Genomic DNA, 18,660 nt, shown 5'->3' with positions numbered 1-18,660 from the left:
TTTCACTATGTCTGGCATTCAGCAGGCTATGCATTGAATACATATTAACTGAATGAAAGTGGCTAATGTGTGCAAGGGACATAACAAGCTAAGAAAACCATAGTCCTTAGTTATAGACGGCATTCATACCTAGCCCTACCAAAGCTAAAAAAGAACAGATGAGTGGTTTCTGAGAAATGAGGCTTTTCATGATAAAAAATCAAGGTACAGCAGGAATAATCAGAGACTCAAATTTAGATTTTATATTACTTGGTTTTGTGTAGTTGGTCATTTTATTTTTTTGTATTTTTTGAGTTAGATAAAATGTATGTGTTAAAACATTTAATTATTAAATATACAAATTAAATATAGACTATAATTTTTAACCTTGTGGCATAGTTTAATTTTTTAATTATTTTTGTTTAAGTTTATTTATTTATTTTGAGAGAGAGAGGGAGAGAGAGAGAAAGAGAGAGAGAGAGAGCATGAACAGGGCAAGGGCAGAGAACGAAGGAGAGAAAAAAATCCCAAGCAGGCTCTGTGCTGTCAGCACAGAGACTAACACAGGGCTCCATCTCATGAACCGTAAGATCATGACCTGAACCGGAATCAAGAGTTGGGCACTAAACTAACTGAGCCACCCAGGTGCCCCTATTATTTTTTAATGATAAAGATCTGTGAGACTTCCTTTATTCTTTGCCAAAAATAATCTTTTATTCAAAAAGTCAAGATACAAATACAAGCTAACCAGAATAGGTTTAACTTTCATGCTGTCTCTCTTATCTTTCACTTGTAAACAAGTGGTTGCAGGGATGTTCAAATGCTTCTAGTCATGTGATGTTGGCAACCTCCAAAGGCCAAAACAGACTGAAGCCTTAGAAAATCTTGTAAATAAAAAGAAAAAAGAAAGGACATAAATAAATAAAATCACAAATTAAAGAGGAGAGATGATAAACAATACCACAAAATATAAACAATTATAAGAGAATGTTATGAAAAATTATATGCCAACAAATTGGGCAATCTGGAAGAAATGGAAAAATTCCTAGAAACATACAAACTACTAAAATTAAAACAGGAAGAAACAGAAAATTTGAGCAGACCCATAATCAGCAAAAAAAAATTGAATCAGTAATCAAAAATCTCCCAACAAACAAAAGTCCAGGGCCAGATGACTTCCCAGGGGAATTTGACCAAACATTTGAAAGAGTTAATACTTATTCTTCTGAAATTTTTCCAAAAAAAAAAAAAAAAAAAAAAAGAAATAGAAAGAAAACTTCCAAACTCATTCTAATACTCTTTCTACAAATCATTACCTGGATTCCAAAACCAGACAAAGACCCCACTAGAAAAGGAGAATTATAGGCTTATATCCCTGATGAATATGGATGCAAAAATTCTCAATAAGGTACCAGCAAATTGAATCCAACAGTACAATAAAATAATTATTCACCACTAGCAAGTGAGATTTATTCCTGGGCTTCAAGAGTGGTTCAATACTCACAAATCAATCAATGTGATTCACCACATTAATAAAAGGAAAGGTAAGAACCATGTGATCCTCTCAATAGATGCAGAAAAAGCTTTTGACACAATACTTTTTGATTCTTGATAAAAACCTTCAACAAGATCGGGATAGAGGGAACATACCTCAACAGCACAATGGTCATATATGAAAGACCCACAGCTAATATCATCCTCAATGGAGAAAAACTGAGAGCTTTTCTTCTACTGTCAGAAACAAGACAAGGATGTTCACTCTCACCACTATTATTTAACAGAGTATGGAAGTCCTTGCCTCAGCAATCAGACAACAAAAAGAAAAGACATCCAAGTTGGCAAGGAATAAGTCAAACTTTCACTATTTGCTGACAACATGATATTCTTTGTGGAAAACTCAAAAGATTCCACCAAAAATTGCTAGAACTAACATATGAATTCAGTAAAGTTGAGGTTATAAAATCAACATACAGAAATCTGTTTCATTTTTATACAACAATAATGAAGCAGCAGGAAGAGAAATCAAGGAATCAATCCCATTTATAATTACATTAAAAAGCATAAGATGCCTGGGAATAAACCGAACCAAAAAGGAAAAAAAAGATCTGTACTCTGAAAACTAAAGAACACTTATAAAAGAATTTGAAGATTACACAAAGAAATGGAAAAACATTCTATATTCATGAATTGGAAGAACAAACATTGTTAAATGTCTGTACTACCTAAAGCAATCTACACATTCAATGCAATTACTATGAAAATGACACCAGCATTTTTCACAGAGCTAGAACAAATAATCCTAAAATTTGTATGAAACCACAAAAGACCCTGAATAGCCAAAGCAATCTTGAAAAAGAAAAGCAAAGCTGGAGATATCACAATTCCAGACTTCAAGCTATATTACAAAGTGATAGTGATCAAGACACTATGGTACTGGCACATAAACAGATACATATTCATTGGAACAGAATAGAAAACCCAGAAGTGGACCCACAACTCTATGGTCAACTAATCTTTGACAAAGCAGGAAAAATATCCAATGGAAAAAAGACAGTCTTTTCAGCAAATAGTGTTAGGAAAACTGGACAGTGACATGCAGAAGAATGAAACTGGACCACTTTCATAAACCATACACAAAACTTAATCCAAAATGGATGAAAGACCTAAATGTGAGACAGGAAACCATCAGAATCCTACAGGAGAACACAGGCAGAAACTTCTCTGTTTCAGCCAGAGCCAATACTTACTAGACATGTCACCAGAGGCAAGGAAGACAAAAGTAAAAATGAACTATAGAGACCTCATCAAGATAAAAAGCTTCTGCACAGTAAAGGAAACAGTCAACAAAACTAAAAAGCAAACTTCGGAATGGGGGGAGATATTTGCAAATGACATATCTGATAAAAGATTAGTGTCCAAAATGTATAAAGAACTAATCAAACTGAACACCCCAAAACAAATAATTCAGTGAAGAAATGGGCAGAAGACATAAATAAGCCTTTTCCAAAGAGGTCATCCAGATGGCTAACAGACATGTGAAAAGACGCTCAACACCACTCATCATCAGGTGAATACAAATCAAAACCACACTGAAATACCTCCTCACACCTGTCAGAATAGGTAAAATTAACAACACAGGGAACAAGAGATGTTGATGAGAATGCAGAGAAGGGGATTCCTCTTACGCTGTGGCTGGGAATGCAAACTGGTGCAGCCACTCTGGAAACAGTATGGAGGTTCTTGAAAAAGTTTAAAACAAAGCTAACCTATAATCCAGCAATTTCACTACTAGGCATTTACCCAAAGAATAGAAAAATACAGATTTGAAGGAGTACATGCACCTCGATGTTCATAGCAGCATTATCAACAATAGTCAAACTATGCAAAGAGCCAAAATGTTTTGGATAAACATATCCAGCCAAAATGGATGGATAAAGAAGATGTGGTATACACACACACACACACACACACACACACACAACCACACACACACACAACCACACACACACACAACCACACACACACACATTCCACACAACGGAATATTATTCTGCCATCAAAAAGAGTGAAATATTGCCTTTTGCATTGATGTGGATAGTGTTAGAGGGTATTATGCTAAGTGAAATAAGTCACTCAGAGAGAGATAAATACCGTATGATTTCACTCATATGTGGAATTAAGAAATGAAACATGTGAACATATAGTAAAGGCGAGAGAGAGAGAGAGAGAGAGAGAGAGAGAGAAACCATAAGAGACTTTTAAAGATAAAGAACAAACTGAGGGTTGATGGAGGGAGGTGCATGAGGGATGGGCTAGAAGGGCAATGGGTATTAAGGAGGGTACTTATAGTGAGCACTGGGGGTTGTATGTAAGTGATAAATCACTGAATTCTACTCCTAAAACCAATATTGCTCTGTATGTTAACTAGATAGAATTAACTTTTTTAAAACATTTACTCGTTTTTGAGAGATAGTGACAGACAGAGCATGGACGGGGGAGAGGCAGACAGAGAGGGGGACAGAATCTGAAGCAGGCTCCAGGCTCTGAGCTGTCAACACAGAGTCCCACGTGGGACTCAAACCCATGCCATGCGATCATGACCTGCGCTGAAGTCGGATGCTTAACCAACTGAGCCACCCGGGCTCCCCTTAACTAAATAGAATTTAAATAAAAATTTGAAAAGAAAATCTTGTAAATGATGAGGATTTACTTGCTGATCAAAATAAAACAATAGGCAAAATGGCCACCTTAACTAACCTTCATCCTTCTCCATGATCAATGAGTACAGAAGTTACAAAATGATTGAGTCCTTGGCCTAAGCTTTCCTTCTGTGTATACTCATTCTAGAAAAAAAAAATCCTACATAAGCACCTATTTTTTTTTTCAGTGTTTATCTTGACCATTAGAACTTAGGCAGAGTTGATATTATACCACTGTCATTCTCCAAAACACTGAAAACAAATATGAGATTGGCATATCTGTGTGACAAAAAGCTAAGACACTTGTTGTTCCTTATTTGTGACCACTGAGCTTTTTGTTTTCCTTCTGAATCACACACTTATTTCTTCTGGGTGGAGTTTGAGGGTCTGTTTCATAAATGACAAGTTTTCAACACTAATTGTGAGAAAATAGGTGGCAGTGTGACTGTTTTTTTAAATTATTATAATTAACAGACTTTATTTTTTAGAAGTTTTGCACTTACAAAAACATTGAGGGGTGCCTGGGTGGCTCAGTTGGTTGAGTGTCTGACTTCGGCTCGGGTCATGATCTTGTGGTCAGTGAGCTTGAGTCCCACATCAGGCTCTGTGCTGACTACTCAGAGCCCAGAGTCTGCTTTGGATTCTGTCTCCCTCTCTCTCTGTTCCTCCCCCACTCACGCTCTGTTCTCTCTGTCTCTCAAAAATAAATAAACATTAAAAAAAATTGTGCAGATTGTACAGAGAGGTCTGATACAACTCTTCTCCCCTGTATAGTTTCCCCTATTTATGAACATCTTCCATTAATGTGGTATGTTTATCAGAATTCATGAACCAATATTGATACATTAGTATTAAATAAGTCCATAGTTTACATTAAGGTTTACTTTTTGTATTATAAATTTCGATGAGTTTTGACAAATGCATAATGTCACATGCCCACCATTACGGTATCATTTGGAATAGTTTCAAACCCCTAAAACCTCTTGTGCTCTACTTAACAATTCTGTGTCCCCTCCCCTGAACTTCAGACAACATTGACCTTTTTATTCTGTCTGTAATATTGCCTTTTCCAGAATATCATGTAGTTGGAGTTAAACAGTTACGTAGCCTTTTCAAACTGGCTTCTTTGACTTAGCAATATACATTCAAGGTTCTTCCATGTCTTTGGTGACTTGACAGCTAATTTCCTTTTATTGTTCAGTATTATCCAATTGTCTGAATGTTACCATAGTTTGTTTATATCCTCACTTATTGAAGGACATCTTGGCTGCTTCCGATTTTGCTATTATGAACAAAGCTGCTATTAATTAACATTTATGTGCAAGTTTTTGTGTGGACATAAGTATTTACCTCATTTGGTTAAATACTTAGGAGTTCAGTTGGTGGATCATATGGTAAAACTACATTTGTAAGAAACTAGCTTTGTAAGAAACTTTCAGTATAGCTGTACTATTTTGTATTCCCACCAGCAATGAATGAAAATTACCATTGATCCACATTGTCACCAACATCCAGTGTTCTCAGTTTAGGACATTGTGTGCTATAGTGTCACAGACTTCAATTATTTCTAACATCCTTGTGTTATCTCCACTGTTGTCTTTCCCTCATCTCATTTATGAGACAGGAAGGCCAGAGGGACTTTAGTTGAGTATTTCCCTTCTTCCAGGTTAGATAAGTCTCTGATAATATCTTTTTCCATAGTGAGTAAGACTTTGTGGTGGAGAACACTCTACGTTTATCTTTAAATGGTTATTTCCCCCCCTCCCTCTGCCTGAAGCTCAAGGGTATTTTTCTCCATTTATTTGTCATGATAAGCTAGTGAGACTCCCAGAAATAAAACTCCCCAAAGTATGGAGCCTTTCTAAGATGGAGCTCCCAGGAGTTTTTAAATCTTAAACTAATCCACACTCAGTCTCCAGCATTACATCAGTTACCATGTAATTTTTCCTATCAGTTACAGGCTCCAGTGGCTTCTACTCTCATTTGCTCTCATTCTATGCATGCTGTCTCTCCAGTTTTGGGAGGTGCAGTCTTCCTTGTGACCTCCTCTCTCTAATAAATCTAAGAAGAATTGTTGATTTCCAGTTCAGTTTTTGTCATTGTTGCAAGGATGAAGGATGGTGTGACTGATGCTCTTTCTATGTCAAAGCTGAAACCAGGGATATGACTGCTTTAATACATTGATGTAGCCTCACTTTTTCATATTCCTCAAGTCTAAAAAAAGTGATTACAATAATCTCTCACTCATGAAAAGTCCCTGGGAATCTTAACACAAAAGAAAGACATAAGTACTCACTTCTTAGTAGCATTTATTTGAGCATACGGGTACTTTGAACTGCTGGCTACTTGAATGTCAGGAATTTTAAAATAATTTGCATCTTTGTTTAATCTTAGTAAAAGAAAATCTTGAATTCATATTTTGTCAATATCAAATTTATTAGTTTATCTTTTCATTGTCACTCCCATCAGATATATTCTTGCTATCCAATTATTAGTTAGCTTTAATGCTAAAAACAGGAGTTCTCAGCCTATAAATTACATTGTTAATTCCAAATTAGATTTATCCAATTAGCAACCTTGTACATTTTTTTAAATGCTTATTTATTTATTTTGAGAGAGAGAAAGAGAGAGAGGAGAGAGAGCGCATGAGCAGAGGAGAGGCAGAGAGAGAGAAGGGGGCAGAGAGAGAATCCCAAGCGGGCTCCACATTCACCACAGAGTCCGTCATGGGGCTCACAACTGCGAGACCATGACCTGAGCTGAAATCAGGAGTTGGCCGCCCAACTGACTGAGCAACCCAAGTGCCCCAACAACCTTGTTCATTTAAAAAATAATAAACTACATGTAAAATAGACTATAATTCATATTCTTTTACTACCTGTGCCATCATCACATAATTAGTATAGTATTACTGTATCTTTTTTTTTTTTTGAAATTTTATTTATTTTTGATAGACAGAGAGAGACAGAGCACAAGTGGGGGAGGAGCAGAAAGAGAAGGAGACACAGAATCCAAGGCAGGCTCCAGACTCCAGGCTCCGAGCTGTCAGCACAGAGCCCGATGCGGGGCTCGAACTCACAAACTGCGAGATCGAAGTTGGATGCTCAACCGACTGAGCCACCCAGGCGCCCCTGTATTACTATATCTTTAAAAATAGGGGCGCCTGGGTGGCGCAGTCGGTTAAGCGTCCGACTTCAGCCAGGTCACGATCTCGCACTCCGTGAGTTCGAGCCCCGCGTCGGGCTCTGGGCTGATGGCTCAGAGCCTGGAGCCTGTTTCCGATTCTGTGTCTCCCTCTCTCTCTGCCCCTCCCCCGTTCATGCTCTGTCTCTGTCCCCAAAATAAATAAACGTTGAAAAAAAAAATTAAAAAAAAAAAAAAGTTTAAAAAAAAAATGGTACTGACAATTTTGTAAAGACTTTTGAAAATCCTCATATTATGACCTAATTTTTTGTGAATCCCTTTATTTTGTGGGAATTTCTTTCTCTTGAATTCAAGCAAGTATCAGCTGGTTGGAAAATTGTGAAATCCTATTTTTCTCTTATGGTTTTCATTCCTTTCCTCCTCAATGGGTCTAATTCTCGAAAATGATACCGATATGTAGGTTTAAGTTGTTTCATTTTACCCCTTCCTGAACTCTCTACTCCAAATCCTTTGCAAATTAGAAAACATTTTGGAAAACTATTAATAGTATATGTATTTTGTAGTAAGTCAACTTTGTTACTGGTACCATGTTAACCTATGTATAGCAATTGGGCTCTTTCCTTACTCATGCATCTGTGGCAACAACAATGACAGGAAGAAGAAGAAATCGTGAAATATACAGAATACCTACTATATGCCACTCAGTTTATGTATAGTTATCTGTGATCATCACATTTAGCATATAGATTATGTCTTGGAATTATATTCTGAGACTTGGTCAGCAGGTGGATACTGGAATGATGATACTGTGATACTGGATTCTAGCTATAAGAAGAAACTTCAGGGTAAAGAGAAGGAGAATATGGGCTAATCATAAACCCTTTCAAGAAAGTATATTCTTCATTTTAAACTGATTTAGATTTGAATTAGATATCTTGATAAAGTAAATGATAATAATGACACATCAGATAGACAGAAGGTGCTAGGACAGTGGAATTGGGAGAGCATGGTGTAATAGGTAATATACATGTGGGTATCAGGAGTCAGGAATTGGAGAATGGGAGAGTTGGTGGTATTCTAAGAGTCAGGCAGTAATCAATAGCTGCCAGACAGGTTAAGAAAGAGCTAAGGAGGTTGGCGAGATGTTACTACCTGGAGCTCAGAAGCAGGACTAATTTCCAGAGTGACAAAAAAAAAGCAAGTCTAATTTCTATATGAGAGGAAATTAGATGAATATTCTGATATGTGAAAAAAATGAGAAATCTGGGACATAAGGCAGGTGTTTGGTCATAAGAAAAAGTCACTTACTTGATTTGTTAAGCTGCTAAATCATAGCTAAATAATGATGATAATATCTAATGTTTCACAAGGCTTAATGCATCTCAAAACTATGCAAGTACTTTACATAGATTATCTCATTTCTTCCTTACAATAACCTTATGAATTAGTACTATTTCCTCATTTTAAGGCCAAAAAAGAAAGAAGAAAGAAAGAAAGAAAGAAAGAAAGAAAGAAAGAAAGAAAGAAAGAAAGAAAAAAGGAAGGAAGGAAGGAAGGAAGGAAGGAAGGAAGGAAGGAAGGAAGGAAGGAAGAAAAAGAGAGAAAGCCAGTGAGGTTAGTCAAGTTGCACAAATTTATAGCCACTAAGTGGCTGACTTGGGTTTTGAACCTAAACTGACTAATCCAAGAACTCATTTATAAACCCCTGTGCCAAAGGACTATAGCAACTGAGTACCCCCAATCTCCCTCACTATCCTTAGCTTTGTCCCTCCACTTCCCACTTCCCCCTTATTCCTGGCAGGATTGGCCTCAGGGAGTTAGAAGATGTCACAGCTATGGAAACCAGAAAGATTTAGGCCAGGTTGCGCCTGGGTGGCTCAGTTGGTTCAGTGACCGACTTCAGCTTAGGTCATGATGTTTATGAGTTCGAGCCCCACGAGCCCCACATCAGACTCTGTCCTGACAGCTCAGAGCCTGGAGCCCGCTTTGGATTCTGTGCCTCCCTCTCTCTCTCCCCCACTTACACTCTGTCTCTCTCTCTCTTTCAAAAATAAACAAAACATTTTGTATTCTTATGGGACTTCTATCAGATTCTTGTCGCTGGATTTCTGTGCTGATACATAAAAAATCCTTTTGTGGGGTGAGAGGATATTGCTTTTTAGATTTCTCCCAATTGCTTAGTTTAGTCCAATAATTCTCAAGCCTGATAGCACCAGGTAACATTTAAAGACATTGACTTGCTGCATCATGTCCTCTCTCTTTTTCTTCACTAGTTCTCTCTCTGATGAGATCACCTAGTTAGAATTCAGTCAGTTCTGAAATGGGCAAGATATAGCATCAGAATCATTCTCACCTACCAAGAGGGTTTTGCTTCCATGTGCAGAGACTTGGTTATAATACTTATTTTTGAATTGTCCCTCAGGAATATTTCTTAGAGTCAACAATACCAGGGGACTGGTACTCAAGGGGCAAGTACTAAAGATCTAAAGTCACAGAAATAGCTTATACGTATGCTTGTCCAGGCAGCTGTGGATTTCTGTTCTGTTTTGCATTCTGCGGTCAGCCCACTTTCTACTACTTCAGCCACTTCTTAGGAAAGGATTCCATCTTGAATCTCAACCCATTCTCTACTTCCTCAATTTCTGATAAGTTTTGTAGTTAGACTCTTGAATGGTCAGGGACAGAGCAGAAGGAAGAAAAATGGTGGTAGATTTATAATTTATTTATAAGAAAGTATTCCCCTTTCTACCTATTATAGGTTTGATTGTGTCACCCAAAATAGATATTAAAATTCTAACTCCTAGTACTTCAGAATGTGACCTTCGGGTCATTACAAATGCAACGAGTCAAGATATTTTACTGTAGTGAGGAGGGGGCCCTCAATCCAATATGAAAATGTCCTTATAAGAATAAAATGGTAAAGATAAGAGGGAAGGACTCCATGTGAAGACAAAAGTGGAGACTGGAATTATGGACTACAAGCCAAAGAACACGAAGTCTTGATGGATGTCACCAGAAGGTAGGAAGAAGCAAGAAAGATTTTTCCCACAGTTTCAAAGGAAGCATGACCTGTTGACATCTTGATTTTGGACTTCTGGCCTCCAGAACTGGGAGAGAATAAATTTCTGTTCCAGTTTATAGTCCTTTGCTATGGCAGCCCGAGGTAACTAATGTACTGCCATTGCTAGTTGCCGGTAGAGTCTTGTCCTCTACTCCAATGATCTTAGAATTGACCATGTAACTTGCTTTGTCCACTTGAATGTGAGCAGACATAACATAGGCTATGTCTGAACAAAAGCCTGGAATATTTGTATGTGTTTTGGACGTCACTCTTGCTCTAATCCTTTACTATAAGAACATAATATACTGGATAGTACTTCTTCTTTCACCTTCATTCCCCCAATGAGAAGACATGTGAAATTTAGCAGAGCACAGCTATGCTATAATTGAGTTGCCACCCTCAAGCAGCATGAGCAAGAAATTACTTTTTCTCATTGTAAGTATTGATGTTTTGCAGTTGTCTGTTCTTTAAAAAAAAATGCCAACTAAAAAAGGAATCCTGAAAATAAAGTTAATTTTTTCCAAATGATCCCATCTGATTAAATAAATAATAGTCACATTAACATAGGTCATGTATGTGATGTAGATAAAGAAGAACACTGCATGTTACTAAAATACAGAAGGCACTAATCTAGTAGTTATGTGTGTTTACACAGATTTGAGAAAGAAAATGTACTTCTATAATACATTGAAATTTCTTCTTTTAGCTAAGAAATGTAAGGCATATGTACTTAGAAGTGGGAAGCTATAAAAGGCTATGAAAGTTCAGGACTGATATTTTGAAGATTGGGCAACAGCAATTAATCCAATACAGCTAAGAACATGGGAATATCAAGGTCAGATTAATATTTCAAAAAAAAGCATTTACTCAGGCAGTAACAGGGAGAATGTTCTTTCTCAATTGTAATCATGTAATGTCAAAAAGAATCCCCAAAACCAGAAACAAATCTGGACTTAGTAAGAAGGGACTTTATTTGAAAGAATTATTTTAAGGAGTTAGGAGGTCTGGCGGGGGCAGGAGAGGTACTATTGCAATAGGGAGAACATTCTGACCATGAGATTAGTAAGCATTTTAAGAGTTAAGTAGGGTAAATACTATATGATGTTATATGTGGAATTGAAAAGTTGAACTCAGTGAAGCAGAAAATAGAATAGTGGTTACGTTGGTGGGGGGGGAGGGCTGGAAGGTAGGGGCCAATGGGGACATGTTTGTCAAAGGGTACAAGCTTCCAGTTTTCAAAATGAATGAATTCTGGGATCTAATGTATAGGATGGTGACTATAGTAAATAGTACTGTATTGTATATTTGAAATTCGCTGAAAGAGGAGATCTTCAGTATTCTCACCATACACACACCAAAGGAGGGATAACTATGTGAGGTGATAGAAGTGTCAATTAGCTTGATTGCGGTAATCATTTCACAGTGTTTATTTATATCACATCATCACATTGCACTCCTTAAATATATACAATTTGTATTTGTCAGTTATGCCTCAGTAAAGCTGAGAATGGGGGGAGGAGTCATACAACAGGGTTTTTCTTTCACACAAAAAAGTCAAGGAGGCTGGAAAGAGTCATGCTTGGTGATGTGGGGTGAGAGGGTGGGAATAGAAGATCAGAGAATGTTTAGCCTGAGGCCAGCCTATCTATTCTCAGAGTGAGCTCTTGTTAATTGATTCAGATTGAGGGTAGAAGAAAGTTCAGAGTCCTGGGGGATGGAGGGAATCTTAACCAAAGTCTAGTTAACAACTATTTTGTTCCTACTGATTAGCTGGACAACCAGTTCAGCTGATCATTTACATGGCAAAGAATAGGAAACTGGAGAGTCTGTGTCTGGCCCTGCCCTTAAACAAGAGGGCATCTTTGCATTTTATCTTAGTCCTATGGGGAAGAGTGTCTCTTTGCAATAAGCCCTTCTCCAAGACACAAAACTGTGAGGAGATTCCTTCAGCCTCCCCTCTTTTCCAGAAACTTGGGGTTTAGGTACAGTTCAATATTGTCAGCAATGTCACAAAATTGTAAATACACTGACATAAGGAATGAAATGTAGTTATCTGTTCAAAAGTTCACGGAGCCCTCCATAGAATACCATACAACACAGGATATTGAATGAGAACAGGCCAGATCCTGGGGCTATGCTTACTATGAACTGAACGATGCAAGGTAATTATTTTCACTAATATTTCTTAGTATAAAATACAATAACACTTATCTCCCCTACTAATGGAAAGGAGCAATTATTATTAAAATTTTTGTAAGCTGAAAAGCATCACACATGTTATTTTAATATGAGTAACATACACATTAACTGAACAAACGAGTGTGGGGAGTATGAGGGGTTGGGAAGAGCTCCATGTTCTCTCTTTCCTAGTTAGAACATACTGCCTTCTCTGCCCTATGCTTGCTTCCACATCTTGCTCAAGTAGAAAACAAATTAAATTTAACCTGTCAAAGATAGTAACTTTGAATTCTCTGCTGTCCAGTATTTATCAAAAGCCTGGGTGTGATAAGCAATATTTATGGAAAGTTGTTTGAAGGGAGTGGATTCTATCTGTTCCTTTGGAGATTTAAAATGTTACCCCTGGATTAAGCCAGGCCACCAAAGAGCTATGCACTTAGACTGAATTATTTTAGACTGAATGCTTTATTAGCTAACAGGAAAAATTGTCATGTGTCTGAGTTTGTGTCTTCCTGTGTAAAATCATAGAATCTTTCAATTACTCAAGTCTTAATTTGCATCTTTTTGTAGGCTTCGTGATTTTTTTTTCATGAAGTCTTACATTATTCCAGCAGTATGGGTAGGCGTATTTCACCTTTGTTGTTCTTGCCATTATTGTCCTTTTGTGAATAGCTACTTTAATTCATTATCTCTTCTAATAGGTGGTTCCATGATTATTTACAAGTTCTTGCACTGACAGTTGCATGTCAAAGTCAGACTTTCATCTTGGAAGGTAGAAAGTTGATGGTGGTTACTAAGCAGTCACCAGTGCGTATTCTCCTTGCCCTTCTTCTATTTACTTCCTCACTATCATATTTGGCCAATCTTAAACAAGTTGGCACCAAATGTTATACGGATTTCCCCCACATTTATATTTTAATTTAAAAAGGTCTACAGAGTCACTGTATAAAAAATTAGAAACCAAAAATATTTTAATAGATGAAATAAAATAATCAAAAAATAATCTTAGAAATAATCTCCTATTAATTAAAACTTATTCTTTTGTGATATATTGTAGAAAAAGAAGGCATATGAATATATATGAAAATTTTAAACTTTGAGGTTTTTGTTTGTTTGTTTTTGTTTTTTTAGAGAAAAAGAGAGAGAAGGGGAGGGACAGAGTTAGAGGAAGAGAGAGAATATTAAGCAGGCTCCATGCCCAGCACAGAGCCTGATGCAGGGCTCAATCTCATGACCATGAGATCGTGACTTGAGCTGAAATCAAGAGTCAGATGCTTAACCGACTGAACCACCCAGGCACCCTAAACTTTGAGTATTTAGGATCTTACTTAAGTCTCACTATTTGAGAACTTTTTAAACAAAATTGATGCAGTGTCACTATAAAAAGAAAAGGTCCCTGGTTAATTAATTATATAAATACCAGCTCTTTGAGTGTAAAAACTGTATCTTTTCATTATTTTTTTTATTCATGTAGTACATTTCTATATGAAGAAGTAGAGAGAGTGCCTGGCTGGCTCAGTCAGTAAAGCATGTGACTCTTGATCTCAGGGTCAAGAGTTCAAGCCCCATATTGGGTATGGGGCCTGAAAGAAAGAAAGAAAGAAAGAAAGAAAGAAAGAAAGAAAGAAAGAAAGAAAGAAAGAAAGAAAGAAAGAAAGAAAGAAAGAAAAGAAATAAAGAGGAAGAAAGGAAGAAAGAAGAATTTGCTGTTGAAAACTTTGTGCCACCTGATGAACTCCAGAATTTTCTGAGCCTTTAGGCCATGCTAATTTTTTTTTTATTTATATATGAAATTTATTGTCAAATTGGTTTCCATACAACACCCAGTGCTCATCCCAAAAGGTGCCCTCCTCAATACCCATCACCCACCCTCTCCTCCCTCCCACCCCCCATCAACCCTTAGTTTGTTCTCAGTTCTCAACAGTCTCTTATGCTTTGGCTCTCTCCCACTCTAACCTCTTTTTTTTTTTTTTTCCTTCCCCTCCCCCAAGGGTTCCTGTTAAGTTTCTCAGGATCCACATAAGAGTGAAACCATATGGTATCTGTCTTTCTCTGTATGGCTTATTTCACTTAGCATCACACTCTCCAGTTCCATCCACGTTGCTACAAAAGGCCATATTTCATTTTTTCTCATTGCCACATAGTATTCCATTATGTATATAAACCACAATTTCTTTATCCATTCATCAGTTGATGGACATTTAGGCTCTTTCCATAATTTGGCTATTGTTGAGAGTGCTGCTATGAACATTGGGGTACAAGTGCCCCTATGCATCAGTACTCCTGTGTCCCTTGGATAAATTCCTAGCAGTGCTATTGCTGGGTCATAGGGTAGGTCTGTTTTTAATTTTCTGAGGAACCTCCACACTGCTTTCCAGAGCGGCTGCACCAATTTGCATTCCCACCAACAGTGCAAGAGGGTTCCCGTTTCTCCACATCCTCTCCAGCATCTATAGTCTCCTGATTTGTTCATTTTGGCCACTCTGACTGGCGTGAGGTGATACCTGAGTGTGGTTTTGATTTGTATTTCCCTGATGAGGAGCGACGCTGAACATCTTTTCATGTGCCTGTTGGCCATCCGGATGTCTTCTTTAGAGAAGTGTCTATTCATGTTTTCTGCCCATTTCTTCACTGGGTTATTTGCTTTTCGGGTGTGGAGTTTGGTGAGCTCTTTATAGATTTTGGATACTAGCCCTTTGTCCGATATGTCATTTGCAAATATCTTTTCCCATTCCGTTGGTTGCCTTTTAGTTTTGTTGGTTGTTTCCTTTGCTGTGCAGAAGCTTTTTATCTTCATAAGGTCCCAGGAATTCACTTTTGCTTTTAATTCCCTTGCCTTTGGGGATGTGTCGAGGAAGAGATTGCTACGGCTGAGGTCAGAGAGGTCTTTTCCTGCTTTCTCCTCTAAGGTTTTGATGGTTTCCTGTCTCACATTCAGGTCCTTTATCCATTTTGAGTTTATTTTTGTGAATGGTGTGAGAAAGTGGTCTAGTTTCAACCTTCTGCATGTTGCTGTCCAGTTCTCCCAGCACCATTTGTTAAAGAGACTGTCTTTTTTCCATGGGATGTTCTTTCCTGCTTTGTCAAAGATGAGTTGGCCATACGTTTGTGGGTCTAGTTCTGGGGTTTCTATTCTATTCCATTGGTCTATGTGTCTGTTTTTGTGCCAATACCATGCTGTCTTGATGATGACAGCTTTGTAGTAGAGGCTAAAGTCTGGGATTGTGATGCTTCCTGCTTTGGTCTTCTTCTTCAAAATTACTTTGGCTATTCGGGGCTTTTTGTGGTTCCATATGAATTTTAGGATTGCTTGTTCTAGTTTCGAGAAGAATGCTGGTGCAATTTTGATTGGGATTGCATTGAATGTGTAGATAGCTTTGGGTAGTATTGACATTTTGACAATATTTATTCTTCCAATCCTTGAGCAGGGAATGTCTTTCCATTTCTTTAAATCTTCTTCAATTACCTTCATAAGCTTTCTATAGTTTTCAGCATACAGATCCTTTACATCTTTGGTTAGATTTATTCCTAGGTATTTTATGCTTCTTGGTGCAATTGTGAATGGGATCAGTTTCTTTATTTGTCTTTCTGTTGCTTCATTATTAGTGTATAAGAATGCAACTGATTTCTGTACATTGATTTTGTATCCTGCAACTTTGCTGAATTCATGTATCAGTTCTAGCAGACTTTTGGTGGAGTCTATCGGATTTTCCATGTATAATATCATGTCATCTGCAAAAAGCGAAAGCTTGACTTCATCTTTGCCAATTTGGATGCCTTTGATTTCCTTTTGTCGTCTGATTGCTGATGCTAGAACTTCCAGCACTATGTTAAACAACAGCGGTGAGAGTGGGCATCCCTGTCGTGTTCCTGATCTCAGGGAAGAAGCTCTCAGTTTTTCCCCGTTGAGGATGATGTTAGCTGTGGGCTTTTCATAAATGGCTTTTATGAACTTTAAGTATGTTCCTTCTATCCCGACTTTCTCAAGGGTTTTTATTAAGAAAGGGTGCTGGATTTTGTCAAAGGCCTTTTCTGCATCGATTGACAGGATCATATGGTTTTTCTCTTTTTCTTTGTTAATGTGATGTATCACGTTGATTGATTTGCGAATGTTGAACCAGCCCTGCATCCCAGGAATGAATCCCACTTGATCATGGTGAATAATTCTTTTTATATGCCGTTGAATTCGATTTGCTAGTATCTTATTGAGAATTTTTGCATCCATATTCATCAGGGATATTGGCCTGTAGTTCTCTTTTTTTACTGGGTCTCTGTCTGGTTTCGGAATCAAAGTAATACTGGCTTCATAGAATGAGTCTGGAAGTTTTCCTTCCCTTTCTATTTCTTGGAATAGCTTGAGAAGGATAGGTATTATCTCTGCTTTAAATGTCTGGTAGAACTCCCCTGGGAAGCCATCTGGTCCTGGACTCTTATTTGTTGGGAGATTTTTGATAACCGATTCAATTTCTTCGCTGGTGATGGGTCTGTTCAAGCTTTCTATTTCCTCCTGATTGAGTTTTGGAAGCATGTGGGTGTTCAGGAATTTTTCCATTTCTTCCAGGTTGTCCAATTTGTTGGCATATAATTTTTCATAGTATTCCCTGATAATTGTTTGTATCTCTGAGGGATTGGTTGTAATCATTCCATTTTCATTCATGATTTTATCTATTTGGGTCATCTCCCTTTTCTTTTTGAGAAGCCTGGCTAGAGGTTTGTCAATTTTGTTTATTTTTTCAAAAAACCAACTCTTGGTTTCGTTGATCTGCTCTACAGTTTTTTTAGATTCTATATTGTTTATTTCTGCTCTGATCTTTCTTATTTCCCTTCTTCTGCTGGGTTTAGGCTGCCTTTGCTGTTCTGCTTCTATTTCCTTTAGGTGTGCTGTTAGATTTTGTATTTGGGATTTTTCTTGTTTCTTGAGATAGGCCTGGATTGCAATGTATTTTCCTCTCAGGACTGCCTTTGCTGCGTCCCAAAGCGTTTGGATTGTTGTATTTTCATTTTCGTTTGTTTCCATATATTTTTTAATTTCTTCTCTAATTGCCTGGTTGACCCACTCATTCGTTAGTAGGGTGTTCTTTAACCTCCATGCTTTTGGAGGTTTTCCAGACTTTTTTCTGTGGTTGATTTCAAGCTTCATAGCATTGTGGTCTGAAAGTATGCATGGTATGATTTCAATTCTTGTAAATTTATGAAGGGCTGTTTTGTGACCCAGTATATGATCTATCTTGGAGAATGTTCCATGTGCACTCGAGAAGAAAGTATATTCTGTTGCTTTGGGATGCAGAGTTCTAAATATATCTGTCAAGTCCATCTGATCCAATGTCTCATTCAGGGCCCTTGTTTCTTTATTGACCGTGTGTCTAGATGATCTATCCATTTCTGTAAGTGGGGTGTTAAAGTCCCCTGCAATTACCACATTCTTCTCAATAAGGTTGCTTATGTTTATGAGTAATTGTTTTATATATTTGGGCGCTCTGGTATTTGGCACATAGACATTTATAATTGTTAGCTCTTCCTGATGGATAGACCCTGTCACTATTATATAATGTCCTTCTTCATCTCTTGTTACAGCCTTTAATTTAAAGTCTAGTTTGTCTGATATAAGGATGGCTACTCCAGCTTTCTTTTGGCTTCCAGTAGCATGATAAATAGATCTCCATCCCCTCACTCTCAATCTAAAGGTGTCCTCAGGTCTAAAATGAGTCTCTTGTAGACAGCAAATAGATGGATCTTGTTGTTTTATCCATTCTGATACCCTATGTCTTTTGGTTGGCGCATTTAATCCATTTACATTCAGTGTTATTATAGAAAGATATGGGTTTAGAGTCATTGTGATGTCTGTATGTTTGATGCTTGTAGTGATGTCTCTGGTACTTTGTCTCACAGGGTCCCCCTTAGGATCTCTTGGAGGGCTGGTTTAGTGGTGACAAATTCCTTCAGTTTTTGTTTGTTTGGGAAGACCTTTATCTCTCCTTCTATTCTAAATGACAGACTTGCTGGATAAAGGATTCTCGGCTGCATATTTTTTCTGTCTAGCCCACTGAAAATCTCGTGCCAATTCTTTCTGGCCTGCCAAGTTTCAAAAGAGAGATCAGT

This window comes from Puma concolor, chromosome B1, assembly GCF_028749965.1.
Source record: "Puma concolor isolate L17-30 chromosome B1, mPumCon1.1.hap2, whole genome shotgun sequence".
Lineage (NCBI taxonomy): Eukaryota > Metazoa > Chordata > Mammalia > Carnivora > Felidae > Puma > Puma concolor.
The sequence above is the reverse complement of the archived record's forward strand: the minus strand, read 5'-3'. Positions refer to the sequence as shown.